The sequence below is a fragment of the Aquila chrysaetos genome, chromosome 1, assembly GCF_900496995.4.
Source record: "Aquila chrysaetos chrysaetos chromosome 1, bAquChr1.4, whole genome shotgun sequence".
Taxonomy (NCBI): Eukaryota; Metazoa; Chordata; class Aves; order Accipitriformes; family Accipitridae; genus Aquila; species Aquila chrysaetos.
Window position 1 is genome coordinate 74,413,954 of NC_044004.1, and position 27,770 is coordinate 74,441,723.

General features: G+C 38.7%; 1 long non-coding RNA gene across 1 annotated transcript; it reads right to left on the reverse strand.

The window, feature by feature from the left end:
* Positions 1–289: 289 nt before the first annotated feature.
* LOC115346958 lies at positions 290–20,651 on the reverse strand. The gene is made up of 4 exons (XR_003925320.1): positions 20,436–20,651; positions 18,742–18,841; positions 2,163–2,241; positions 290–396 (listed from the first exon to the last, which is right to left on the reverse strand). It is a non-coding gene; the product is annotated as an uncharacterized LOC115346958 (long non-coding RNA).
* Positions 20,652–27,770: the final 7,119 nt, after the last annotated feature.

Here is a 27,770-nt window from a genome sequence, read left to right on the forward strand (position 1 = left end):
CTTTGCTCAGATCTATTTAGAACTGGCCCTCATTCAAGGTTATAATTAACTCAACACATTTCTACAGTGTGCACTGTTTAAATAAAGCTACCTGGAATTTTCAGGTGCCTTCATGCAGAATCCACTGAAAGGTCACAGATTTTTATCCCACATACATAGGTGATGATTAACTTCTTTAGTCTCATGGAGGCCAGTTCACAGAAAATGAAAATTGCATAAAATAATAATGACTGACCACTGGGTTTTTTTCTTTTCACAAATTTTATTTATCTAATTTTAATGACATTAGCGTTTGTGGAAAATTAATTTAAAATCCCAACATAAAAAAATCCATGGAAACCAGCTTCTAAATTCCTACAAGCCAAGGAGTGGTGCTAAAAGGGCTTGAAAAGTCATCTACGAAAAAAATAAAAACAATCCACAAATAACTAGTGCATCCAATATGAGATATGTAATATGGTCTAAAAATTATAAAATTACATTAAATTCACATTACAGAATAAAATTTAAAGTATATCATGCAACATGAAGAGAGTAAGTTTAATTAGTACAGAGCATTAATGTATGTAAGGATGCTCCACAATATCCTTGTCAATATGTTAAATGAGTTATTCACAGCAGTACCTATGAATTGCATTTTGAGCATAGGCCCAAGCCTATAGTTTAATCCAAATTTGCTTCACATTAACACAGTATGGGAGCAAGTCCAAGTTCAGATACAGGCAGTAGGACTGAGAAACAAACATGCGTCCTTGCTAATCTTTGGTATAGAGTCAAACGAGCAGCTTCCAGAAATTTTCCATCACTTAATCAATCTGTTCTCGCAGCAATATCTGTCCTTGATGGTGACAGACAGAGAAATCAGTCAAAAGACCTTGCTAGGGGGGCCCAAATACCACAGAAGGGATTTGCTGGCATGCTGATCATCTCGGGCTGCCTTTGGCTGTCTAGACAGCAATCTCATATGGTGGCATCATGGCCAGCTCACTTAGAAAGGTAGAAGTCAATGAATTAATCCCATGGCATCACTATTTTGTATAAGGGCAGGATATACGAACTTGTTAATAAGCCGTATGAAGCAACTGGAGCCAGCAAGAATCATCAGGGTTAAATAATGCTAATAAAAGAACGCTAACACCTGCCTCTTCAGGAAAAGCTTCATTTGCTACCTTTCGTCAGGCAAGTTTGCAAAGGTTCCTATCCTGTATTTGCCCATTTCTCAGACTTCTGCACCAACACTGTTAAGCCAGCCTACGAAGCTCATGGGCACTAAAAGGGAGGGAGAATTATTCAGCTGTGATTCTATGCAAACATCTGCAACAGTACTAGCCACATTGCAAACAAGGGCATATGAACCTTCAGACTTGGAGGTTTCTGTGACTGTTCAAACTTGTACTTGGTCAAGCCTCCTGACATTTTCTTGTATTTTAAATGCAAGCTTCCACCTTTAGCATTGAGACTCTGACCTCAACCTTGCTTCTTGCTGCTTTATTTATTTCATTAATTTTTATTTCCTCTGTGCTCCTTCATCTCCTCAAGTATTATAAACTGGGGCATTTGCTGAATACTTTTGAATTAGATTTCAAGTGCTGAATGATTTGAAGTCAGAAAAATTCTTTTAGTAGTAGTCCTTTTTTTTCTGAGAAATGTCACATGAATGGGTAGGAACACTTTTGCTAAATATCAGAGGAGTTTTCCTGATTCAGGTTAAGGACAAAAGTCTAGCTTATAACGTATTTGAACAAGAAGTACACAAAAGCAAAAGCGGAGTTTATTTTTCAGATTTTTTTTTCCACAAAATTGTGGATTTCTGAAGTACAGTGGATAAGTATCACTTCAGTGATGTAAAACTCATCATTAACACAGAAGGCAAAGTGCTAAAAGTAGATACCAGGGTGCAAGAGCCTCAGGACAGTAGTGTTGGAGACTTCAATGACTTTCGAGTGGGAAGCAAAGGACAAGACAGGTCAGAAAAGAGAAGTGCTGTGCCACTTGATTGCAGTTACACATAGAAAGAGAAAGGATCATGGGTACAAATACATTCCTGGGTGAGCCCATTGCGTTATTGTAACTGATGCTATTTCAGTGTAAATTAGTCTTTTGACAGAATGGTTAAGCTTGGTTTTTTGTATGTTTACCAAACCAGAGGACCCGGTACGTACAAAGGCTTACTGATGTCCCTCCAGCATCGTAACCATGACCAGGGCGATCTCAGTTCTGAAGTTTTAGTACCAACTGCCCCTGTGAAAGATACAAAAATGCCCATAAGTTTGATGATGAATAACATGGAGCCGGTTTGAAATCACTGCTGACTTTTGCAGGCAGTCTCGTGACGCTGTGTTTGTTCTCTTCAGAGCTGAACAAAAGATGAGTGGACTACACCATATCTTCATTAGTGCATATCTCTTTCTACCTATCTATATGTATGTATGTATATATTTTGCCTTTCAGGAACCAGGCATAGTGAAATCCTCACCCAACGCCCCAGAGCAAGTATTTAACATTTAGCAGTGCTAGTCCTGTCAAAGTTAATACAGCTTCTCAAATATTCTACAGTACATGTTTATTTAGCAGTTTTTCTATGTTGCTGGCAAAAGGTCACTGTGTTACCAAGCAGATCATGGTTAAAGTGCTTAGGAATAAAAACAAAACCAAAACCAGAAGTCCCAGTATCCCAATACTGGTTTTGGCCACCTCTTCAGACCTACAGTCCTCTCTTCATGCAGAAGGCTTTGGAGGTGCCCATTGTCAGCCTTGGGACCCTAACAACCTGGTCAGCCAAAGGACAAAAAGCTTCTAGCCCACTAAATTGCTAAACTGTGCCACAAGGCAATTACAGGGATTTTGCTGTTCCTGTTGTCATCAGTCAGAGTTCTCATTGATGGATTTCCTGTGATAGAGAGGCAACAGGAATATAAAACCAGGAGATTTTTGCTAGAAATAAGTTATAGTTTAAAAGTAAAGCGGGGAGAGGCAAAAGTTACCAGAGAGGAAGAGCTGTAAATGACAAACTGTGCTAGTTAAAGTTGCTAAGAGTTAGGAAAAAAACCAGTTAATTAGGTGGAAAAGGAGGAGTAACATTCCAGTTTTATTAATTAATTTCCACTGGTCCTCCAGGAGGTTTAGAGATTTAGTATTAAAGCAAGGGAAAGCAGAAAAAAGATACCTATCAGCAACTTCATCTAGACAGTTTTGACCAGGACACAGACAAAAAAAATTCACAGCAAGGTAGATTCATTCTTATGAGAAAATCAATTTAAAAATTAGATTTGGATAGCTTTTAAAAATGGCAAGCTTGATTTATGTGTATATTTCTCCTCTAACAGCTCCGTGAATGACATCGCAGGGACTGACTCTGCTCCTTTTCTGCTCCTCTGGAACATCAGGAGTGGAACAATAATAGTATACAGCTACTCTCAATACAAGGAAAACAGACACATGCTGTATGTATTTCTAATTTATTAATGCCAATTATATTTAACAGTAGTTGCTGAGCAATGCCTGAAACCTTAGTGTCAGTACAATCAATATCCAATTCCTATAAAAGGAACAGTGACAAAAAAAGTGATGAAAAATATCAAAGTTAGGGTCATAGTGCTGTATTTTCTATGCCTTTTTCATTCTCAGCTTTGTAATTTAGTATCCATTATTTACACAATAAATGAAACTCTAAATGTGTCAATGCAGGATGTCCATCACAGACCATGTGGCATGTTAGAGGACAATGTAGAAATACACAATGCCCTTAAAATCTTATCATTAATTTTCTACATTTCCTGACTTTTCATCAATTTAACAACGTTACCTGAACATTCAGTTGAACTGAGCAAGCATGCAATTCATTAATTACATTATTACATCTAGTATCAAGGAAAACATATTTCCAGAATTCAATTTCCTGCAAAGGAGGACATTTGCCAAGTTTGAGATATGCTAATACTTGTGTTTAAAATATTTGCAAATGATTTTATGACCATTAATAACACTGCACTTCATCCACATGCAGATCACCCTCTGGAAAAAAAATGCCATCTGTTCCTTTCAAAAGTATTTTAATAGTATTTATATATGGCTCTAAGGAGGTCCTTTCGTAAGATTAAAATCTTAGATTTGTCAGAAAATGGATTAATTTTTGCTGCCATTTTCAGATCTAATTATATTTTTGGCACAAAGTAAAATGGTTTTGTGTCATTTTCTGTTCTTTTTACAATTTTGTCACTGATAATGATTTGTAAAGATAAATTTACATCAAGTATTGAGCCTTGTGATAATTCACTCTTACAGCAGGACAGCACTGATTAGAACTGCCAATTCCGCAAAATCAGTTGACTCCTACTCATAAATATCACGGGAGGTGGTATAAGTATTACTTGCTTCTCATGGTAATTTATAGGCAACTTGGAAAAAAAACCGTTTTTTGTTATTTAACTTGAATGAGACCACATTTACTGATGCTTTAAATTCCCGAGATGGCTTCCATTTAAACAGAGTGCAAATATAAAAAAAAATTGCAACAATGCAGAAAAGCATAATTTATGTCCTTTTGCAATACTGAGCTATGTAGCGATTAGAAGCCTCATAACACATAATAAGAAATTATTACCCTAATTTTGCAGATAGAAATTTGGCCAAAGATGGTTGGAGTGACTGGGAACACAGCTGTTTTTTGACAAAACTGTAATTCCCCCATTCCCCTTACCAGCAGTCCCTGCTGCTTCAGACCCGCTGAGCTGAACTGGCCACAGGAGCGCTCCTACCAATTAGCCCGTAAGTCAGAGCGGACCAGGTTAGGAAAGAGCTCCCTCCGCCGCTATGTGAATTTGGTTCAATTTAGGTACAACGACCTGAATCTGAAAGTGCTTCAGCAACAAACAATATGATAACGGATAAGTATTTCAGGGTCAATTGCCTATTTGTTTTTCCTGGGTTTGTATCCTTTGTATGTGGGTATAAGACATATTTCTGGCAAATTTCAGTAACTTCTAGCACCACCGGGCCCTGCAGGCGGTAACGTTTTAGTCCACCAAAAGCTGTAAACAGAAAAGGATGCCCATCCATGCTGCAAACTCACATTAGCTATGCCCAGACTGTACGTCCACACAGCTAAAAAACATCATGGTCCCCTTTCTCTTTGTACATGTGAGTTCCTGGGGGACCCGAGACACATCAAACCGAGCTGGGACATTCACAGCGAGCATGCTGAAATGGGGTAGGTAATGTGTAGACACAGCTACAGACCAGCTACTCCTCCACAGAACTGCTACCACTGCACAAGGGACCCACGTGGGTTCCATTTCCTTACTGCGTGGTTTTTTCCAACAATATGGCTAATTCCTTTTTTGCAGGGAATTGAATTCTGAAAGTGTTTTCCTCGATAATAGACATAAAAACATAAATAACGTGTTGTTATGACGTTTATGACAAGATGAGGTGGATGCTGAGAGGTTACAGGGATCCAAGGGGGACTTGGACAAGTTCAAATAGAAATGTGATCCTGAAAGTCCTGGGCAACAAATGATAGGACTCTGGGAGTATTTGAGGGAGAGTTTCATATAAATTTTACTTGTTATTCTACCCTTTGTGAGTCTTCCCCTGTTAGCTGTATTTTGAGACATGATACGGGAACAATGGTTGTGTCTGACCTAAAGCAGCTATTCTTACGTTCTCATGTTCTGTTTCAGTCTCACTGTTTAGCGGTTATCATTCCTCAGACCCTTTCTGTTCATCGCTTCTCTACCTCACACACAAATCTGCTCAAAGAATAATTTTAAAATTCTGCTTACCCCCATTTCTCACTTCCTTCGGGAAAAAGAAAGCAGAGTGGGAGTCAAACACATTTAGCACAGATGCTGTCATCATAACAGAAGCTAAGCCATTTTGTCCTTGATTTGAGGTGAAGGGGGGGCGGGGGAAGGCACGCGGGGAGAAAAGCACCAAAAGACTTGCCTCTTTTAAAAGCAAGAATAAGATCTAAAAGTAAAATTACCATTCAGTTTGAACAATTGAGTGTAAGAACCAAGAACCCCAAAATAAAGGTCTAACCTTTGAAAATCTGTAAACTTTCTCTGAGGACAACATATGGTGCTTAAAGGGCATTATGACTGAAGAAAGCTCATATAAATACAATTATTTGTGTAAAAAAGCCCTGTCAATGAAGTACTTCAAAAAAAGCAATTGCTTTAGAAGAGCACTGCATATTCTTCTTCAATATGACCTTGTTAGACCCCTGAATATTTCAGTATTGGTACATCTCTAATCCAAATACAGTATTGCAAGGTACAGTGTAACACCATTAATGCAGATTGCCAGCACAATAAGATGACAGGCAGAAAACATCTGAAAAATGTTACACCTGTATTTAAAGTGCCACAACCCATGGCTTTATATATGCTTATGAAACATTAAATTAAAGGTACATGCTTAAGGGGTAGGTTTTGGCATATTTGAAAAATCAGTCTATGACACAGAAAATATCTACTTCCCTCCCCCTTATTTCACAGCTCTTACTCTCATAATTTCAGTATATATGGAATAATATTTCTATCTGAAATACTAAATATAGATTATAAAGTAATATGAAACTATTTACTTGAAGGTAATGAAATGCTTCACTTAAAAAAAAAAAAATCTTTGGGAGATTGCCTAATGAGTAGAATACAGATGTGGCTGGCAAAAATATAAAATCAACACATTTCTTTCTTTTTTTTTCATTTAAACTTTCTTACCTACTTTTCTGCTTTCTGAACATAAAAACACACCTTCCAGATACACTTTTGATTTCATAAGGATGAAATATTGTTGGTAAAACTAAAAAACTCTAAGTGCAGAGTACAGTTCATATTAAACAAGGTCTTATTTATGCTATGTTTACGTATCACCTCCGTTTTTTTAAATCTAACGTTGCAGCATCATGTAATGCAGCAATGTAAAAAGATAAGAAAAAACAGTTTTATTTGGCTAAATAGCATGCTAAGCAATGTTAATCTAGAATTCTGAAAAAAGAGATATCCATAGAAAACCATAGTTTTTCTTCTGTTACTCCCTAGTTGTGAGTGGAAAACATGAGACACTGCAGAGGGGCACACAAAAAAAATGTCACCACCAGAAATTCCCCAAGCTTCTGACAGAACCTGGGAAAGGAAAATCAGAGCTCTGCATTTGTCTGTTTTTCCTCCAAACAGGCAATGCAATATGACAGCAGTAAAAACTGCTTTGAGAAGTTCTGGAATTGCTTTTTCACTACATAAATGATAACAGTAGTAATATAACCATAATGTATAGTCTTACACTTGATACTTTTGTGTTTACTATAATATTCCATCGGCCTTTGAAATAACACAAAAGCTTATTGAATCAGTGTGTAATAAAACTTCTCAGTACAACATTGCAACAACATTTGGGCCTCATACATGCACACAAAATGATGCACAGTTTCAAATAATAATCAGCTTTGTCTTGTGAAAGTAAACTCCTTAACGGGTCTGAGAAGTCAGATCGGTTGCATACCAGCTTGCACTTAGCCCCAGCTTGATTACCTAGTTTTAAATAATAAGTTTGCGTGATTGCATGAAAACTGAGACAAAGTTACTTTTGTATTTAATTTCATATGTTCATAGCGTTATGAATTAATAACAATTGGCCCCTCCGTTTTTCTTAATGTCACTATGAAGGGATGTTGGAACCATTCTTTCAAGATCTTTTTTCTTTAAGTATCATCAACTTTACAGCCAGTTCCTGAAATGGCATGTATATTTTTACCATCAACATAATATATTGTAATCATTTTTGGATTTTATTTGCAGGAAATATATCGGAAAGCTGGCATGAACATTACTGCTTTGAATTATGTAGTGTAAGAGTGGTGTCCCTCCAGCCAGAATTTTAAGCTCCAAACCTCTTCCTAGATTTGTGTGCTTTAGTCTGTCACTTTGCACAGATATTATGGCAAAGGACATGTTAGTATCTGTTGGTAGTTTGTATTAATGATTCTCTGAAGACTTGAAAGCCATAACTTTGTTCTTTACAGAACATTCACCTGAACAACCTGACTCCCTTACTCTTGCTTGGCCTCGGAGATGCTTGTATCCAAAGAGTATGTCCCTGCTCCATACAAAGGAGAATAGCTACAGCCAGAGGGACTGGGAACATTCTCTTCCTTAGTCCAGGCCTCATCACTTTGTTGTTAGAGCCTAAAAAAAACCAAAACCAGTTTCCAGTTCTTCCCAGAAGGCAAGGTAAGTGGAAATCTAGGTTGAGTGGAAATCTACATTAACTGTAACAGCTCTCATGACTGATATACGAGTTCGGCAGATATGCTCAGAGAACTTCTCCCTGGGTTAAATATGGACACGTAACTGGTAAATGTTTTAAAAAGCTTTTGCATTCCTGGCACGTTTGCAAACAGACCTTGAGATGCTTATGACATATTATTTTTGAATATCTGGGTGTCCACAAATATTGGATGCCTTGATGGATCTGGCAAGAAAGGCATGGGAATTCCAGTTATTAATTTTGTACCAAGGTGGCTATGGGTGCCCATCTTATATACTTCACCTGCATCATCTGTCTGTCTACCTATCTAGCTTTTTTGTAGAACTAAGCATGGAATTGCGAATGCTGATTATTTCGAGTCTTTTGGGCATCATACAAATAAAAGATGCTTAGCATCTTGTGGAATGGAGCTCCACACGTATGCAGAATTTGCAAGTGTAAAAAAGCCACAGAGGGTTGTTACATAGGTGATTTCTTCCAGCATTTGACAATCCTAATTGAAATAATGTTTGCAACAAGATGGTAGTTACTGAATTGTTATGGCTGTTGAATCTTGCATCCTCCATGTTACTCTCGGACAAGTGTCTCTGTAATCAGGCTCAGCCATGACAAATTGAACGGTTAAGACTTCTGCTAAGTGTTTTGGTCTGTCTCTGTGTCATGTATGGCTGAGGGTTTTTTTCAGTCTATGCTTTTTTTGGCCATATGCTATATTTGACTGCTTTTTTTTTCCCATTGATCTTTCAACAATCCAGACAAAAGCAGTTCTGTGCCTCTCCTAGTCTCTTGACCCTTAAACACTGCAGCCTCACAAAGCAGAATTACGGCCTGGTTCCAAGGAACCTGGCTCTTCCTGAAACAAGACATCGAGGGCAGTCATAGCTGTTGTATGGCTGAGTCCTTTACAAGGTTCAGATGGTAAATATTTAACTACTCCTCTTTGTTGTCTGTCTTTCTGCCTTTAACAGTACTTCACAGAGTGATATTGTCATTCTAGCAGTAGGCTGTGACTAGGCTGCACCATCTTTTCCTTTTCCTTTCCATTTTTCTGTTTTCTTTTCAATTTGAGGACACTGGCTGCAGCTTATTAAAAGGTCATGTTACCAAATCCCTTTTCTTTAGCTCTCATAAATTCCCCTTCCCTGTAAAGGTATCAGATTTATTTTGTCTTTTTATACAAATAGTAATAAAGTTTACTATTAAACATAGCTGGTTTTCTTGTTTGGTTAGAAACATAGGGTTCTTAATATACTTTATAGCATTACATGAATGGACACTATGTTCTACTTCTCAGTAAAATTAAATAAAACCTCTTTCCTGAAAGATGTGCTATGCAACTTAAACATTAAGGACAACTCCTGCAGAGAGTTTAGTAACTGTGACATTTGGGTGGAATTTAGGGAACTAGATCTACGTGCAAAATTGTAGACCAAAGAGACACTTAGCAATTGCCAAAGTCAGGAACAGGACCTTATTTTCTTTGCCATGAGTTAAATGCTGCTGCTGAGTGGCTGGTAGGATTTAGAAAAATGGAAGAGAGAAAATCTACATAATCCAAAGGAAGTATAGAGAGCAAATATTGGCCCCTGAATAACAAATTGCTTCAGCAGCTTGTTACAAGGTCGATAGCTCATACAAACCCTGAGCTACGTGCTCTGGAAATGCCCTAAGCCAGGGTACCACTCATAACGACCAGCATGCTTCAACAGTGATCCATCTGGTTGTTCATCCTTAATTCATATCATCCCCTGTCGCACTACTTCTGCTCTTTTCCTTTTTCATCCACATGAGCAATAAGAAACCATCTAGGGTAACAATGCAGCAAATGAAGCAGCACCCCTTGGGGAATAAACGAACCTTATTTTCTATTGGTCTGTCTACTTGGCAAATTCTCTTCGGTACACTTTTAAAACTAATCTATTTTGGTTATGATTTTCCTGATGAAAGAATATAAGTTTAAAGTTTGTCCTTTGAGAGACTCAGGTTCTTTTGTTTCAGATGATGAAGGACTGCTGTTTGTTATCTGCTGCTCGTTCTTTTTGCAATGATTGACACCCAAAAGCTCCCCAAACAGAATAATTTAGAAGAAAAAAGAAAAGATTCCACAGACAAATATTTAAGCTAAAATGACAAACAGAAGGAGTACAGTTTGTACAAAAAAAAAAAAAAAAAGTCAAAAAAGGAGTAGGAATATGGGAGGCTTCGTGTTCTTCACTATTACCTTTAATCAACTCTAAGACTTTAAATCTGACGTGGGTCCTATTCAGTAAGATATTTAAGCAGTACCAGAAGTGCTTAAAGCAAGACACACACACACGACTTGCTCAGTGTTATAAAAATCTTGTCTCAAAAGGTAAGCAATTTTTGGCCTTTTTTTTCTTCCCTGCTCCATGTTCTGTTCCAAAGGAGTTACTGTCTAGCCTCGTTTTCCATCACCAGACACAATTATTACAGTACTCCTTCTACTAAAAATAAATGATACAGAAGTAATGTGATAGCCTGGTGACCAAGGCAATGACAAATGAAATGTTTTTAAGAGTGACCATTCACTGTAAATTTCACTTCTCGTATATGTTGTATATTACACCTTGTCAGTAAGTAAATCTTGTTATATCAGAAATCTAATCATTGCCAGAGTCCTTTTAAAGCCTGAGAGCAACTTATTAGCAAAGGATTTATGGCAATTCTGAATTGCTTTCAGAAAGGTACATCACATTTGCAGCTGGGACCCAGCATGTAGAACAGCTGTCCCGACAGTGTCCTTGTACTATAGCGGTGTCATCCTGGCAGCTCTTTAAAACCCAAAAGCATCTGGTTCACATTTAATTTTTGTACTCAAATGACTTATCTGCATTACATTTTAGCGTAGGATGTTTCATTCATTATTTATCGTACATAGATGTTCAAAACCCAGCAACTTTGTGTATGCCACAAAACCCTCACCCGCAGTATGAGCTGTTTACAGGACGACATATAGACATCCATTTTTGGTAAAACACTCCAGGTAGATTAAAAAAACAAAAGCAGAGTTTTCTCTGTGAATTTATGCAAAACTGATTGAGCAGATTAAATGCTTGAAAACAACCGCATTTCATACTGGAAAATTGCCATTACTGTTCTACTAGCGCTCTGACAACCTACAGCGTATATGTAAGTTGAATGCATCGCTAACTCTGACATGCAAAGTCATTCCCTTCCCCTGTCACGGGCATAATGTGATGCTAACAACAGCCAACGCATGTCAGCCTTGTTTTGTTAAAAGCAAATGATCAGCGTGAAATACTCTAATTTCTTAATTTTATTTTTGAAGACGAGTGTCTGGTACCAACTACGAAATTGGGAAAGAATGAATAAAAGCCTGTTGCCTCATCACCTGTTGCCTCATAAATCTGAAGGCCATTTCCAATTCCAGTTGTAAAGGAAAATGTATTTCAGATAAAGTAATTCCACAAGCAAAATGGTGATGTGATGGAATTGAATTTTGCAAGTGCCTTTTGCATTATTTACAGATATTGGCAACGCATCTGGAAGAAACAGGGATTTGGGGAACTAGCGTTTCAGCTTGGAGGAAACAGAAAAATCTTAAGTTAGCAGACTGGCTGAGGGGCAGCTGAAATACCATAAATTCTTTACTAGCGACACCTCGCACTCACCTACACTTAAAAAAGTTCTTCAAGAACCTTAAACAAATCCTGCTGTTATTTTGCTACAGCAGCATAGCAAAAAGATGGTTGTATAGCAGCATTATATTGATTTACCAGTATTCCTGTGACAAGCACCTGTAAATTCCAGACATGCTATGGATACCAGTTTCCCAACATCTCCTGACATCATCAAAGATGATGACTGTGTGATCTTTTTCTTTTTCTCGTATCATTAAAAATCATTAGCAACACATAAAAGCCATAATTGCAAAACTGTTGCAAAACCACTGATGCATTTGCATTTTCCAAGTTTATGAAATGAGGTGTTTATGTTTGGTCTTCATTCTAGAGAGAAACCAGTTCAACAAAGGGAATCTAGAGGAACTGTTCCTTTTTTTGTCAGGTAGTACACAAGTTTCGATCATTAAGATGAGTCCAAGCAATTTTATTCTTGGTTTTTATTCAAATAGAGAATTTAAATTAAATTTAATATATAATGCATATAAATAAATCTAATTTTGTATTTAATATATGATAAATTATGATTAAAATTAATAGTAAACCACGGGAATTTATCATAAGTTCTTAAGAGAGACTTTTCACATCCTAGGAACTAATAGTTCAGGATGTGTAAATGAAAAACAATATCTTGGATTGCACAAAGCGGCATGCCTATTTGATAGCAGAGAATTCTGAAATTCATGGTATATACCAATCTCTGCCTTCAGGCTCCATTTCTGGGCAAATAACTGCCTTGTGTTAGCTTCCTAGCTCTCATTTTGAACTAGATTTTATTTGCTTTAAACAACAAAATATTGCTCATCTCATCTCTTCTGACATCTGTCCATTACTGGTCCACCATTCCCAATTTGAAATTAGAAAATTATTGACCTGCATTTTTATTTCTGCAAGCACGTGAACTATCCTGCATATTCCAATCTACATAAGTTACAATTGCTTTTTGAATAAAATACTGGAAGAGAGTAACTAAGTCTTTGAACTGTAGATTGCAAACTGCATCAAGTTGTCCACAGAAGCGTTTTTATGCATGGACTGTTCAACCATTTTAGAAAGAATTTGATTTTTTTTTCAGTTACAGAAATCTACTTTCTAAAATACTACATCAAAATTCACAGAATGCTTGAGTATAAATTTCAGGGATATATATTTCCAGGGATATATATCTCTCCAGCTATATTGCTGGGAGAGATTAAACTGAATATAGTGTTTTAAACAGGCATTTTAAAGTTCTCAGGGAAAACAATGTTTATGTTGCAAGAAAATATAACCTGAAGGTGCAAATCACGAATATCCTTCACTCAGCAGTATAATGTGACTGACTAGAGTAGCAGAAGACCAAGATGAGATTTCCTGGTGTCTTCATACTATATTGAAGCCCAGCATGACTTTTATTGTTGAGTCATGAATATACTTCTCAAAGGACAAAGCTTTTTGTCCTTCCTCTCTTGAGGATAAATTGCCCACAGGGTTTTCTGGTTATTTTATTCTGGCTGTAGGAAAATACAGAAAATTTTTCATCTTTCTCTTAACCTTGAATTGTTTTTCATTTCTGAGCCACTTAAAAGTTTCACCAGGGCTCCTTGAATTAGCCCAGTTTATAAAAAAAAAATTACGGGTATATGAAGAGAAACAGAAATAGAGCAGCTATGGGGGGGGGAAAAAAAGTCTCCAGCAACTGATGTTGTTGCTTTCCTTATGTTGGATCTTCCTCTGAGGAAGCCATGCAGAGTGACACTGATGCTCTCCCCAGAACATACCGCTCCTCTTTTCATCTCTGCACTGATAAACTAGAGCTTAAATGGCTGCACAATCTTCTTTAGGGAATGGAAGGCATTAAGAAGGGAAGAAAAGAGACACTCTACCTAATTCTTCTCCAGAACAAAACAAAACAGAAAATGATTCACTCTTTGAAAGAGCTAACTCTGTTTTGAACCTTTTGTGCACAATTGTTTGAAGGCCAAAGTGCTTGATGTCAAAGCGGTAAAATTCCTGACAGGGGACATTACAGTAGTTGTTAATCGCCAAAGGGCTTTTTATAGGCAGCCCTTAGAAAAGATATACACACGCAGTATCCCTGTTACTGTCATGGCGTGTACTGTATAAAATTTATTGACCCTTAGTTGTTAAAAGCCCTGTGATCCAGAGCCTGTTATCTGTGTGCAGACAGGAATAAAGCAGGGAGAGGCGGTTATGCCTTTAGGCTGATCGGCTGCAGGGAAGCTGGCAGGAGCTGGAGCTGGGGAAGGACATCTCCCCTGTGCCCCTACGTCGCTCTGCCGGCTGAGCAGCCTGAGCGCGCCGCATGAAATCCGCGCAGGCTGGATCCTCGGCAAGGAAAGAAAACATCTGCCGGAGGAGCACGTATTGAAACAGACGTACTCCAGCCGTGCGGACCCTGGGATTGTGCATGAGCTAGGATTACATTCCCCCAGCTAAAGCGTAGATATTGCTTCATATTAAAACAGAGTTATGCGTAGCTACTTCGGAATAAAATAGTTCCATAGTGCTTTGATAGCCATAACGGTAAGAACTAGCAGAAACATTACAGAGATGCATAATTCACGTTAAAGCTGAAATACTATTGTTAATGATTTCCCTGCCATCCCGCTGCAACCGCAGAACAGACAATATGAATTTTCTAAAATTTACAACTATCGGTATTTGTACTGGCCTCAGGAAAATAATCCAAATGCACCAGTCCTCTTCCCAACGCCCCACATAAACACAGGTGCTCAGACAACTCAGCTTTCCCCAAAATAAACACCTACCTTAGGGAGTTAAATCTAGATTTAAACTGAATAAGTAAACCTGAAATAAGTGAAAAGTTAAAAAGTTAAAAACTTAGGTAAATTCAAAGTCTATTTTACCCAGACCCTGAGTTTTAAGCAATTCCCTTTGTTATTTTAAAAACATATATCCTTCATCAGCCGTTGGTAACATTCTTACTGTCGTGATACCGTAATTGTTTTATGTGCCCTCTCTTTGGGACTGGAATCACCCTACAGTTTGGTTATCCACTTCGAAGACTGCAAGCTCTTCCTGACTTAGCTCCTACCAAGATGCTCCTGAGACTGACATGCCTACCTTCTGCTCTTCACAGGGAAAGCAGCCTTGCTGCAAACCAACTTTGTTAGAAAGCACTGCAGAGCTGATAAAATTCCATCATTTCTCACAACAGTTTTAGTAAAGCTAGTTGTTTCAAAGTTTTGAACAAAAGAAAGAAAAAAAAGATTTTTTTTATTTTTTGTTTTTTTTTTCCCCTGGATTTCAGGGATTTTATAGTTCCCTGGAACTATTTCAGTGATCTCATAAAACCTCAGGGCTGTTCACTTCCACAGTGATTTTCTTCCTCTGGTCCACACTTTCCTCTCTACACCCCCTTGATCTTTGGCCACCTCCATGGAGCTGGATCCAGAAAGCTGGTGGCTGGTCCCGTACTTTGTGATCCTCCCCAGCAAAATGTGCACTGTATCAAGGACTATGGGAAGTCCAAATTAATATAGAAAAAAAATCCCATTATATTTACAATTATTTAGTAATATAGCCACTTTCTAGTGTCTACTCCTTTTCCCCAGCATTATGCTCACCTTGGGGGTGTCCCTCTGAGTCCCAAGGTCCACAGTGCCCAAGAAATTTGGATAGGAAGGTGTTACATCAACCTGTTAGCATCCTGAGGGCTTTGCTGGGAGGAGCATGGCATTCACGGTGGGGTTTTATTTCTCTTCAGTCTTGGACCTGCCCAGGGCTATTATTTCATGTTTTCTTAAGGCAGTCTGCTCACTTGTACTTTTTTCCCCACTGGATCCCAGCTACAGCTTGACAATCCTCACCCCTTCGCTGTTAAAGACACACAACAGCCTCCCGCAGCCCCGGTTATCAGAAAAGGTCTTTTGCTTGTTATGCAGGGACTGCGCAGCTTTGCTAGACCTTTACCACATTTGGTATGCACAGAGATAAGCTTAAACAAGGTAGGTAATAGTCTTCTGACAGACAGACAATTGCTATCGCAGCTGGAAACAAGCTAAAATGAACTCTGGCCAAGGCGAGTCCAGGCAAGTCCCGAGGCCAGCGCTCGTGAGTTAATACACAGCATGTGGCATTTAGTAAAATCAGAAACAATCGTATTTGCTAAGCTGCAACAGCGGCTAGCACCCAAGTTTTGATCCACTTCCATTTTGTCAGATCTCTCTACAGCATTTAAAGTTAGGCAACCAGGCTTTTGGTGTTGTAAGAGCACTGGCAGATGGAGAAACAGATGTAAAAGTGGTCCAAGGCAGAAACAAATCAGGAGTTAAATGAAGGGAGAAGCACATTAAAGGGATTTTTGACACTTACAAAGCATGAGAAAGACTCAGGTGTTTATCCAGTTTAGTCCCCGAGTCCTGTGGGTACATATTTATAGCTGTTAGACTTCAAAAATAAATGTATACGTCTGGGAGTTTGCTACAAACCTACTGCATATACTTTTTTGAAGGGGGGAAAAAAAAAAAAAAAAAGTTTATTTTCCTCTGAGCTTGAGGACTGCAGCAATGGCTCGTGACCCAGTTGTATTTTCCTGAGTTAGAACCCCAAAGAAACTAAAACCATGAAACCATGCAGTGAACAGCAGATGTGAACACAGAGAAGGCAGGTGGGGAACACAGCCAGTTATCTTCAACTCAGGAATTAGTTTGCTGTGGATCCGGGAATTTTTGAAAATAAATAAATGGGACCAGAGTATTTGGAAGGAGACACCATAATCTACTGAAGTTACTTCATGTTAGTCTGTCATTAAAATTATAGTGGATACTACTCCTGTTCAGTTTTCCTCTGTTCTAAGAATATTCTATTTTGTGTCTCAGAACTGGTTAAATTGCCCATCTTTCTGCTACTAAATATATATACACAGCTCCTAAAGTATACCCTACAGTCGGTGCAGGTTTGTATACTAATACTTCACCAATGTTAAGACATGTCTTACTGCACCATTGAATTCAAGGGATGAATCTGAGACAAACAGTAATCAATTTAAAGCTCCCCTCTACTAGGAGGTTTTCACTGGCATATTTACAGAAAAAAAGATCAAAATATTCCAAAAACGTGAATTAAAATCTGTTTTCCAAATAATCCTGCCTCCCAGCTTTGTTAAAATAACCAACTATTTACATATTAAAGCACACAGGGTTTACAAGGGATGTAAGATACTGTAACCTCCAGAGGAGAAGTGTTAGGTACTCTCAGAGAAATTATAGGGAATTTATGTGGAAGTGGATCTCAGCAGGAACAGCTTTGACCAAATAGAGCATCCCTGTTGGGGCAGAGTGAATTGCACTGATTGGTGTGGTGGTTAGTACAGGAAACTCTCTCCTGTCACTCCCTACTCAGTGCATCACCAATTTCAATCCACGTTTCCAAAATGAAATTACACCATTGTCTTCATGGGCACACCCTATGGTGAAGATGACAGGAGTCACACAAGATTATGAAACAGCGTAATTAAGGTCCTGGACAGTGATGTATAATTTCAAAGAAAACCAAATCTCTGGAGTGCAAGTTCAGAGAGATCTTGGCAATAAACTTCTAAGTCATTTTTGTGGGCTTGTTTCTTTGAGTGCTAAATGTTGGGGTTTTTTCCTTCGAATTGTCTGAATGAGTTTGATTTTCCCCAACATTCTTCCAGCACATGTACTGGCAAATAAATATTTCACGTGAGCTGGTTTACCTGGAAACTAAAATTTCTTCTATTGGCAGATGAAGACCATTATTTATGATAGACTAACATATATCACACTAAAGCTAGTATTTTCTCTCTGAAGTTTACAATACAAGATAGTGAAGCTGGTTTTATGTGAATTACATTTTTAGAATGGATTTTAATACTAAAAATATTTAGTGTATGTGATTTTCTGTGAGGATAAACTAAACCCAAAATCTAACATGACACAGACACCCCTAAGGAACCCTTCAAAGAGCGCGTAACTAAAGAGAAGTGACACAAGTCAATCAGAGATTGACAATACTTCTTGACAGCCCAAATTTTCATGAAATTCTTTTCCAAGGCCTTTCCAGTTATTATTAAAAGCCTGTTTCACATACTACATTATTTAAAAGTGCCATTTTAACAAGAATAAGAGAGACAGTAATTATGCTAATACTTTACATAGAAACTTCTCAACATTAATTGTCAGGAAATGCGTAAACCAGAGTAAAGTACATGTAAAAGGAATCTCAGGTCCCAGAAGATTACGAATTTCTCATAAATAAAGCTCTTTTTTCTGTGCTTTGTTCAGCCAAAGCCCCTGTGGAAATCTGGACTTGAGTTGTGGAGGGGTTTTTTTTTAGGATTCCCATGTTGGATTTGCGATGTTATCTGGGTTTTTTGTACAAACTATCATGGGGAGTTTAACTGTAACAAGAACTGTGGAGCTGATCAAAACTTCTTTCATCAAAGTCATTGAAAAAGGAAAACAGAACATGGGGAATCTATTAAAAAAAAAGAAGTGATTTGCACCCTCAGAGTCATTTGAAACAACTATGCCACAAGGACTGCCTATCACATTTTCATTAAGTGGATTCCAACAGTCTTCTAAACAACTAATTCTCACAAAAATACATCTCCCCACTCCTTCTTATGAAAGATACAACTTAGAAAATTTGAGAAAGCATTTTGAGAGCAAAATGCCTCCATATAAGAAGATTTCTTGGTTTTCTCCTACTGATTTCCTTGTCCCATTAAAATTACTCCTGCTGCCACTTCAAAACCTTTCTTTCTCTTCCTCCAAGAGGCCCTTTATTTCAGTCTTCTGCCACTTTTATGACCACATACCTGCAGTCCAGGTGTCACCTCAATGGCTGGGAATAAGGCGAGACTCTGCTTAAAGTATGGGAATGGGGCTTGGGATGCAAGAGGAGACTGTTGATGGACACTGAAAAATGAAGGAAAATTGTTATTAATATAATTTGAAATTAAAAGGAGCAGGTTGTAACTTTTACACCCAATGGGTATGGTTTTTGTCAATTTTGAGATATTTTCTCAGATGCACTTATCTGGAAGTATGTGTTTCACTGTTATAAAATTTCAGGATTTTTAAGGCAATTTTATTTACTTTTCTCCGTGCTATAACATTTGACTTAGAATATGTGACAATGTTCTGAGTATATCAGGACTAAACCGGCAAAAAAAAGACTGTTTTTTATCTCCCACTTACCTATACAGACATTTATACTTCAGTCAGTATTAAGGTAACTGAGCCTTTCAGGATACCATTAAATAATAAGCAAACATAGCTGACAGACCTAAGCTTAGAGGGACAGAGCGTTCTGTGCTCAGTAATAGCAAGCAGATGGAAAATCCCGGAGTTATTTTTGTAAACTCTATCTTGAAATATATGGAACCAAGCTCTGCCCTTGGTTATGTCTGTCTAACTAACTCCCAGAAACTTCACTTCTATTTGCATGTCTGAATATATTAGGGCAGAACCGGACTTTATATTCTCAGCTACAAAAATGACAACATTTTTCTTGCAGTGAAACTGAGACGGATCTGTTGCCTTAAATGAATTTGTCTGTTGGTTTTATGAAGAAATCTTGAGAGAAAGAAAATCAGATGGTAATTCCACTAATGAAAAATCCTGGTGATTTCAGCTTTTTGAAGAGCCAGGCAACAAATTACTTACTTGGTCAAAGAACTACTCTGGAAATGGCAAAATCCTCAGTTTTAAAATGTTATATGTGGAAGGTGAATTTCACCAGGAAAACAAAAAATACCCAGCTAATCTCTATGTCATTGTATTTAAGGCAACCATGTAAAGTGTCTTCTGTTAAGTCTAAGGAGGTGCCACTGTGCTGTTCCAATCATATTCCACATATTTTGGCAGAGATGTCCTTAACTGAGTTTTTGAATTGCAAACAATGTTGTAACCACTGAAACTACAGTTCCCCACAGTGGCATAAGCAAGGCATCCTGTGAGTGCGGGAAGATGTTATTATCCCCCCTTTTTTCAATCAATTCTAAAAGCATTCAAAAAATACTAATTGTAAGGCAGATAACATGGCATCAGGATCACTCTGTTTACATAAGCTGGTCTGTAGCACCAGCTACAGAAACTTAACGACAAGGACAGACCTAAGCGTACAGCATGTTTATATCTAATACTTCAGTATATATCCATGGTATTAGTGTTGTAGTTATCTCCACTGACTTCTCAGCGCGAGCCCATCTCTTTATTTTCCAGCTGAGACACCTGGGGAAAAACCCAAAACAAAGACACAAAAAAAGAGACAAGAGGTCTAGTATTCATAAATAACACCACTATATTACAATAAATACCATCTTTTGATCACCCTTTTTCATCACGTATGAAGCACAATGCACCATAAGCCTTTGCTCAGCAACTGAATGTTTTCCTGTTCTTTTGAATATGAAACACAAATCCCATATTGCAGAAAAGGCTAGATGCGTTAGTGTGTTTTGCTAAACATAAACCAAGACCCACGGCTATCACACTTTTATGAATGTACCTGGAAAGATGAGTGCTGGAGCCTACAGTGTTTATGCATAACACAGTAGCTTGTTATTGTGAGTAATATCCTACCTTTGTTCTTCTATATTCTGGAGGAAAACAAGAAAAAGAAAATTACTTATAATTGTGATATACAAATCATGTACACTTCAAAAATGTTTAAAACACATTCTAAAATACCACTGCAGTTCTAAAATACCTGAAACAAAACTCTTAGCAAGCTTTATACCTGTATAGAGAATCATGCATCAGACTATGCTGTGGAGGTTGTATAAGAAAGCAATTTATGAGCAGAAACATTTCAGAAACAGCTACCTTCCAGTAGATTAGTATTTGGTGGCAGATTACTAAGCAAAGAATTTTCTTACCAAAACATATTTTTTAATATATATATATGCAATATATATATACTTACACATATTTTTATATGTGAACATTGCTTATATTTATTTGTTCATGGAGAGGTTCCAATCACTGGAGCACTTTAATAAAATGGGGACCAAACTGGCAATGGAAGCTTTTAATTAACAGAGAAAGAAGCAGTTTAACAATCATTCCAAAATCTGTAGAGCTACATGTTCTTAAATCTAATGTATGTACCCACTTAAATATATGCCCTTTTATATACCCTTTGTGTGCTTAACTGCTTGAAACATTTTGAACCGGCTGTAGCAGCATTTTGCCAAATATATTAGCTGCAAGTAGTGTTATGTATCTGGACTTCCACTATTTGATTAAATGAACTAAATGACACTAGAACAGCGGAGATTAAAATAGGTCTTGTGTGTTTTTCCAGAATTGTGCTGCTGAGTCCCAGCATGGCAGTGTTCATACTTCTATTTGTCTTCCCTTAATGACAGCAGCAAGAGATTCACTGTTAGGAGCTGCTTTTATAATGCGCCTAACAAAAAATAATCAGTGGCTTTTCTCTCGTATAACAATGCTTTCCTTGAAAAGAAAAATCAGGGTTTATTCACTTTAAAAAAGATCCGTAGGTTTCCCTTCCTCTGGACAGTAAACACAGAGTACATTTACTTTGAATCGAGTATATGCTGCCAGAGTTGCACGGCGTCTGGAGTGGTGCTGGTTCACAGCTGGCTTGGAGAGTATCTGCACATCTGTGCAACGCGTGGTACAACTGCATGTCAATATGCTGCAGTGATCCTGCATTTGTTTATTTTGTTTAGGAAACACTGTGCTTTGAAAAAACATTGTCTCTCCTTGCCTCTTAAAATGCTCATTGATTGCCAAGAATACCAATATACAAAAGACGGGCAAGCAAGCCTCCTGTCATCAATACTAGGATACGAGAGGAAAAAAATCATTCACCTGGACATGAATATGTGTTTAGGTAAACAAAAAACCCATAGTCTGAGAAGGTACCTCCTGAGTGCGCCAGCCGCTGAATGCCAGGTGCTGAGTGGTGCTTTCACATGAGCCAACATTTTCATGGGGAACGCTGTGCTGCCAGCTCACCAATACAAGTTAGGAACCGGGCATGAGCCTATTTCTGTTACCTGTGTGCAAGCTACATGTATGTCATCTATATAGGTCTGTATATTTACATTATGAGTACGTAAGTATAGACTTGTGAGTATATCTATGCATACTAAGTATATGGCGATCAGTGAAGGATTTCTTACGGTAACATCTACCACATTCTGACACAAAATCTGAGATTGACTTTACCTTGCTCCCGTAAATTGGTTTTGACTCATCTTTTACCTGTCATTTACACCCAATTATTTTCACATGTCTGCAACCTGCAATTAAAATGAGTAAGTGAAAGAGGAACTCTAGAGTATCTGTGGTTTATTTGCTAACAGATTAGAACATTTAATGCAATATTTAGTCCACTATTAAACAAAAATATTAGCCACAGTTAGTACGTGGAACTAAAATTCCTGGGTCAAAATCTTTTACTAGAAATGCTGCGTGATTTTGATGATTGTTCCATACCTGATTTAAAAAACAGTACTAAAAGGCATCCCCTATTGCACAGCTCAGTAAGCATTATTTTATCCCTTCAAAGTGAAGACTGTTAATCCTCAACATAAGCTGCAGACGGGCGTGGGGGGTGAGGGAACCCCAAAACAGTGAAGATAAAGTGATTCAGGCTATACGAGTGTATGTCTGTAATTCAGACCTGGTTTCCTATCATGGACTTTTCCACGACAGTTTCTGTAAAGCCAAACGGGAAAATTCCGGATCAGAGCCCCTGTAAGCCACAAGAGCCAGCATCCCTCCTCTGGGTCCCACTGAACCTTGTCCCCATCACGGTTGGTGCATGCATTAGGACTAAAAATCACTGAACTAGAATTCACAGTGGGACAGAGTCAAGCAATGGAAAGCCAAATTTGGATGAAATTCAGATCAGAAAGCATACAGTTACCCAGGCGGAGTATTAGGTTTAAGGCTCCTTAGAAAGCTCATCTGAGTAGTCCCAGCTTATAGTTAGGGAAAGGCTGAAGGCTTCATTTCAGAAACATAACGTGCGTGCACTGAGCCCGACGATGACGGAGAGAAGAGAAAAGCCGATGATAAAGACGTGATACTACATTACACAGTGAAAATATGAAATGCCATTCACTGGATAATAGCAACCTAAACTGGGATGAGGACAAGGGCAAGGGCTGACCTTGCTTCTGTAACTGAGAAAGGGAAGTGAACATCGATGGAAACTCTGTTTTTCTGCAAAGGGATTCAAACTGTTAACATGGCCACTAACTTCCACTACGGGTTACAATACATGCAAAAGCAGAGCAAATGAAGATGCAAAACCCCAAACATCAAGCTGGTTTTGAAGTCACTTCACTTCCTTTCTCTACAGTTTTCTTCAGAAGTCCATACTTTCATACAGAGCTACTGCTGTGTTTTCAGTATCTCAGGGGACACAATACAGTATCTGAGATCACTTAAAAAGGCATCTTTGTATTGATATAAGTTGGTGTAACTGCAGCAAGTGCCTTTTCCTTCCCCTTTCACAAACCCAGTGGGAACCAGAGCCACAAAGCAGCGTTTTGTCACTGAAAACATGCCTCGGGGAACCGCCGCGCTGCCGCTCGCAGCCTCCGCGGTAGGCTTGAGATCCCGAAACCAGAGCCATAAATATTGTGCCTTTGCATTTAGGACTTCAGAAGCAGGCGTTCGTGTATTTTAAAGGCTGAGGCAAGCAGACGAGCCACGGTTCACACTGGAGTGTCGCTACCTGTGACTCCATTGTGATTGCAGTATTGAGTATTTTTTTCCATTGTGGATGCCTTGCTGAGAAGCTTTTCTTCAAAACCTTAGGGAAGTACATCCTACCATTCTATAATGTAATTGCTAAGGTAACATGGCTTATGACATAGCTACAATACTCTCAGTGTCTGAAAAATAACACATCTCACTAAAAAGATTAACCTGAGTTGAACCAAGCGTGCAAAAACTACTAGATTTTTTTTCTCCCAAATAGAATGATTTCTTTCTTCCTTACGATAGAGTCTTTGTTAACTAAATGCAAGTATATTTCCCAAACAGCACAGCTATATTGCTTTCTTGTTTAAATTTTTTTTTATTGTTCATTAAATATTAAAAGTATTGTCTCCTTTAACACTTCTGCAAGTATTACTTTCTTCTGCAAAGCCCCTGATATTTTTGTTAGTATTTTACAAAAAAAGACATAATAGTATAATAATTTCATGATAGAATGCTGCTTTCACATAGCAATCTAAATTTCATAGCTTAGCAGAATTGGCAGGGTGAGTATTGTCAAGTGTGATCCATCCCAGTTAACCCAACATAATATGAAATTCCATTAGAGAAAACTGCAGCCTAAAGAGAGGACACCTAAATCATATTCAGAGCCTCTAAGACAAGACTCATTTATGACATTCTGGCTTAGCAAAGGCTCTTTTGAACACCCGTGAACAGGCTGGAGTTTTTTGTAGGATTTTGTTCAGTCAAAGGAATAGATTTAAAGCTATCCAGATAGGAGAGAAAAGTTAGTAGGTTTTGTAAAGAGCTTTCTGAGAGGAAGAGAGTTTGCCTCTGTAACTGGATTTTTTCTTTTTTCTTTTTCTTTTTTTTTTTTTATTTTATTTTATTTGAAGCTCCTGAAGGAGGAAGTGCTTATCTTGAAGGGTTCATGCACACACTCCTAGAAATCTCTCTCACAGGTAATTATTCTTTCCAAGTGCTAGAACTTTGTAGAAATATATTAGCTTCCCCTATTCTTTTTGAGCTGCAACTTGGATTGCCTTAGTCAAAAATGTCTTCTGATGGGTTTTAACATTTGAAAAACTGTATTCCCCCAAACAATTATAGTCTGATAATTCATTAGAAAATTTTATAAATGTAGACTTGCAAACTATACTCAGGAACAGAAGCTCTACAGAGTCTTTAATCCACCTATTTCTAAAAACTGAAGTGATCTATTCATTCATACTACAATACATTAGCTAAGAATGAAACAGAGTTTCACATTGTATGCCGCAGCAGTTTTATAATTACTTTTTATTACTTCAAATGTTTTTAGAATGTTTACTTGCATGGGAAAATTTCAAACAAAGCTAACTACAGATTTGTATGTGTGCACTTGATCAAGCTTGGTAAGGGTTATGAGAAGGTAACTGGAAAAGAAGTAACCTTTAACCAACATTATAAAATTAATTAAAAAATTAAAACATTTAAAAACTAATTTCCTCTTGATATGCATTTTTGGAACATTCTCAGTAAACTAAATACTAGATATTTTTTCCACTATCTTGGCATTAAAGAAGATGAAACATAAATAATAATATCTATCCTCCTGATACGCTATATTGTTCTGATATGCTATTTTGTTATAGGTAAGTTCTTCTCAGTCTGATTAGTGGAATCTGAATAGAAATCTATTTAAACTTAATTCAGTATTGTGTTGGGCTTTGCCTTTTAAAAATTTTATATGGATCCAAATGTGTCCCCCGACTGCTCTGTTTAGTAGCTCCATCCACAGCAGAGTAAATACAAGCAGTGACAAATATTCCAGCCATACACCATCACGCAGCATAACTAGTAGGCTGCTGTCTGCTCTGGAATGGGCTTGTAGCAGCGTCCAGTGAAGGAAGGCTGCTTGCGCTGTATTAAGGCTAAGTCCGCATACAGAAGCGGATCTCTAGAGCAAAAAAAAGTCACTGTGCAAGGAGCTGATGGCCTCACTTCAAGCTTTTTGGCAGATTTTACTTCTGGGCAGCCTAGTTATGTTAGAATGGTTGCCTAGTAGGGGCTGACAGTTATAAAGCGCACTTGGGGAGCACATCTTTTATTTTACTTCCATATGCCAAGAATACAGGCTGTGCTCTCCAAGGCCACTCCTAGATATTTACCAAAGCACGCTTAAGTGGATGTGACCGAGATAGATACACTGTAAGAGTGCATCGCTAAAGTGAACTAGAGCATTGGTAGAGGCACATCCTAAACTGATACCACTGCCAGGTGTTAAAATCAACTTGGACTCAGCAAATTTTTTGGAAAGCAGGTGTATCTCCGATCCAAATGCATCTTGACTTTCTGTTTATCAGCCTACCTTGCTCTCTGGCAGACTATATGGAGAACTGCATGGACTACCCCCCTTCCAAGGTAGTTTTTGCATAGAATTTCAGGATTTGTTAAAGATCTGTCCTGAAATCCTCCATGACATTCAATTTCTGTTCCCCACCCAGATTTCCTCACTGCCACATTGCAATCCAGAGTTAGAGAGATCAAACTCTTCCCTTCTATTCTGTAGGATGTGACTATGTGCAAAGATCTTGAAATAAATATTAAATAGAAGATTAAATCTTTCAGCACTATTTCATTGGAGCAAATACATGTTCATTATCCACACATTGGCTAATAATAAGCAGTATCTTAACAGATCCTAACAGATCTTAATTGGAACATACACATGCATCTCTAGCCATATTTCATTTCATACTCTTTTTCTTCCTTTTTCAGACAGCAATTAAGAAAAGAACCATTGAATAAAAATGTATTCAATAGAACATTAATTTATTTTAAATACAATGATCTGCACATAATATGGATAATTCAGATGGGAAAAAGCTGATACTCATCTATCTCACCTTAGAGATGATTATGGACACACCTCTGCTGGATACTGGCACAGAAAATACAGAGAGCACAGGGAAATCAGCCACGGAGAGGTCCAGTGAGGAGCAGAGAATGAGGTGGTGAAGAATACTAGAATGAATCTTGTGCATGGATGATGTCTTAAAATGGCATACAAACAATTTGAACAGCCTGAGAGATGCATGTTGCAGAGATTACCTAGCTACAGCTACCAAATGTGGTGTCAGGGTTAAGCCCAGCTGGCAACAGAGCACCACTTGGCCGCTCGCTCAGTCCTCCCCCCTGGTGGGACAGGGAGAAGAAAATACGAAGAAAAGCTCGTGCGTCGAGACAAGGAAGGAGAGGGATCACTCACCAGTTACAGTCACGGGCAAAACCTAGACTCAATTTGGGAAAAAAAAAAAAACAAAATCAGTTTAATTTACTACCAATCAAATCAAAACAGGATCATGAGAAGTAAAACCAAATCTTAAACCACCTTCCCCCCACCCCTCCCTTCTTCCTGGGCTTAACTTTACTCCCAAGTTCTCTACCTCCTCCCCGCTCAGCAGCGCAGGGGGATGGGGAATGGGGGTTGGGGTCAGTTCATCACACGTTGTCTCTGCCGCTCCTTCCTCCTCAGGGGCAGAACTGCTCACACTCTTCCCCTGCTCCAGCGTGGGTCCCACAGGAGACAGTCCTCCATGAACTGCTCCAGCATGGGTCCTTCCCACGGGCTGCAGTTCTTCACAAACTGCTCCAGCGTGGGTCCCTTCCATGGACTGCAGTCCTTCAGGCACGGCCTGCTCCAGTGCGGGCTTTCCCACGAAGTCATGGCCATCTTGGAGGGCACCCACCTGCTCCGGCATGGGCTCCTCTCTCCCCTGGCTGCAGGTGGGCATCTGCTCCCCCGCTCCCCTCCATGGGCTGGGGGGGACCAGCCTGCCGTCTCACCGCGGGCTGCGGGGGCATCCCCTCCTCCCCCGCTCCTCCTCCCCTCCTTCTCTGACCTCGGTGTCTGCAGAGCTGTTCCTCTCACATTCCAATCCCACCACCCACTGCAGGTTCCCCTTCTTAACTCTGTTCTCCCAGAGGCGCTGCCACCATTGCTGATGGGCCCGGCCTGGGCCAGCGGCGGGTCCGACTCGGAGCCGGGGAAGCTTCTGGCAGCTTCTCCCAGGAACCACCCCTGCAGCCCCTACCCCGCCACCAAAACCCCGCCACACAAACCCAAAACATGAGATTAACAGGGAAGGGTTGTTTG